The sequence below is a fragment of the Chrysochloris asiatica genome, unplaced genomic scaffold (assembly GCF_000296735.1).
Source record: "Chrysochloris asiatica unplaced genomic scaffold, ChrAsi1.0 scaffold00109, whole genome shotgun sequence".
In the NCBI taxonomy this organism is placed as follows: Eukaryota; Metazoa; Chordata; class Mammalia; order Afrosoricida; family Chrysochloridae; genus Chrysochloris; species Chrysochloris asiatica.
This window is the reverse complement of record NW_006408627.1, coordinates 3,685,575-3,687,691: the sequence shown is the minus strand read 5'-3', so window position 1 is coordinate 3,687,691 and position 2,117 is coordinate 3,685,575. Positions and strand designations below refer to the sequence as shown.

Below are 2,117 nucleotides of genomic sequence, written 5' to 3'. Positions count from 1 at the left end.
TGCCAGCACTAAATAACTAAGTCAACAACTAAGGTGTAAACCAAGCAAATGGTCCCAATGTTAGCTACACATTTTATATAATAATATTTTAAATACTGTCCAACAAAAATGGTAGAATTTTAATATGCTCTAAAAGGAAAATTGATAAATACAGCATAAATTATGCTTGCCTATGTTTTGCATAAGCCTTCATCATATTCCTGACACAACAATCCATTTTGTTTCATGCCCAAAAGAATGACCTGCATGTTCTGTGTTACAACCTAGTCTTGTTCACAGGTGATAAGAAGAATAAGAATTAGCATTCAGCATCTGCTCACAACATTTGGAAGTCATGGTTTGTAGCAGTGTTTCGCTGATTACAACCAGATACTGTAGCTGTGATAAATGTTATGGTTAGTGGAAAACATTTCATGGTAAGTGGAAAAATGATAAAAGCAAAAATGTACAGGTATATAATACATAAATGATTAACATAATGTTAACACTAGTTATTTTATCCTGAGGAAGAAAGCAGAAATTACAACTGAGAATCTATAGTACATGAATGTTTATCTTTCTACTCTGCTGAATTTTAAAACCAAAATTTTATGTTCTATAGAAACAATGGCATGAATAATACGTGGTGCCATAAACACAACTCCAACACTAGTAATCTTATGTTTGGAGAGAAAAGCATAATTGATATACTGAAATTATTATGGTTACCAGATCAGGAAAATTGATCTTCCTGGATTTATATATATATAAGGTTATGTGAGAATACCAGACAGATGTTTGCCTGTTTTGTATTGACTGTGCAAAAGCATTCAGCTGTGTGGATCATAACAAATTATGGATAACATTGTGAAAAAATAGAAAATATGAAGCAGTTAATTGTGCTCATATGGGACCTGAAAATAGAACAAGAGGCAGTCATTCTAACAGAACAAGAGTTATTCCATGGTTTAAAATCAGAAAAGTTGTACATCAGGGTTGTATCCTTTTATCATACTTATTCAATCTAGATGTTGAACTAATAATCTAGGAAATTAAACTCTCTGAAGATGAAGACACCATCAGGATAGGAAGAAAGCTCATTTACAACTAGTGATATGCAGATGACACAACCTTGCTTGTTGAAAGCACTTGAAGCACTTGCTGATGAAAATCAAAGTTGTCAATTACAACTCAATATAAAGTCGACAAAAATCCTCACAACAGGACCAATGGAGTTGTCAAGGATTTCATTTTACTTGGATCCACAATCAATGTCCATGTAAGCAGCATTTAAGAAATCAAATGACATAGGGCATTGAACAAATCTACTGCAAAAGACCTTTTTAAAATGCTAAAATGCAAATATATCTCTTTGAAAACTAAGATATGCCTGACCCAAGCCATGGTATTTTCAATCACCTCATATGAATGTGAAAGCTGGACAATGAACATAAGGCACACTGTAGGAGAACCAATGCGTTTAAATTATGCATTAAGTATTGAATATACCATGAACTGCCAAAAGAATGAATAAATCTGTCTTGAAAGAAGTACAGTCAAAATACCCCTTAGAAGCAAGGCTGGCAAGACTTCATCTTACATTCATACTTTGGGCATGTTGTAAGAAAGGAACAGTCCTGACAAAGGACATCATGAGATTTTTTTTTAGGGAAAATACCAGTAAAAATACAAAGGAGAAGGAACCAAAGAAAACTGGAAGGGCCTTCAGACCTTGGTGCAGGAGAATGGGGAAAGTAGTGGAATTGTGTAGGAAGAGTCTCAGCTGCAGTACAACTATAAGAAAGTCAGAGGGAGTCCATAAGTCTAAGTCATCTACTAAAGGAATTAGTGTCTCATAAGAATGGACCTGCTTGTGAGTGGAAGTTGGGGAAAGGCAGTAATGAATACATGGGCTGAGCTTGACCATGTTCCATAGACTCCTGTTGACCTTGAGGTGAGAGAAGAGGAAAAGCTGGTTGGTAAAACATTTGGGGAGACTTGGGAACCCCTGAGCCCATGGACATTATTAACTTAGCCACTGGGGGCTAGAGAGGAAAATGAACTGTCCAGCTTATATGAAGTGGGGGTAGTGCACAAGAGCACCCAAACTTGCAGAAAGTACCCATTTGACCTAGCTT

General features: G+C 35.8%; 1 pseudogene; it reads left to right on the top strand.

Annotated features, from left to right (window-relative positions):
- Nucleotides 1-334: 334 nt before the first annotated feature.
- The window catches only part of LOC102842757, a 3,530-nt pseudogene continuing 1,747 nt past the window's right edge, over nt 335-2,117 (top strand).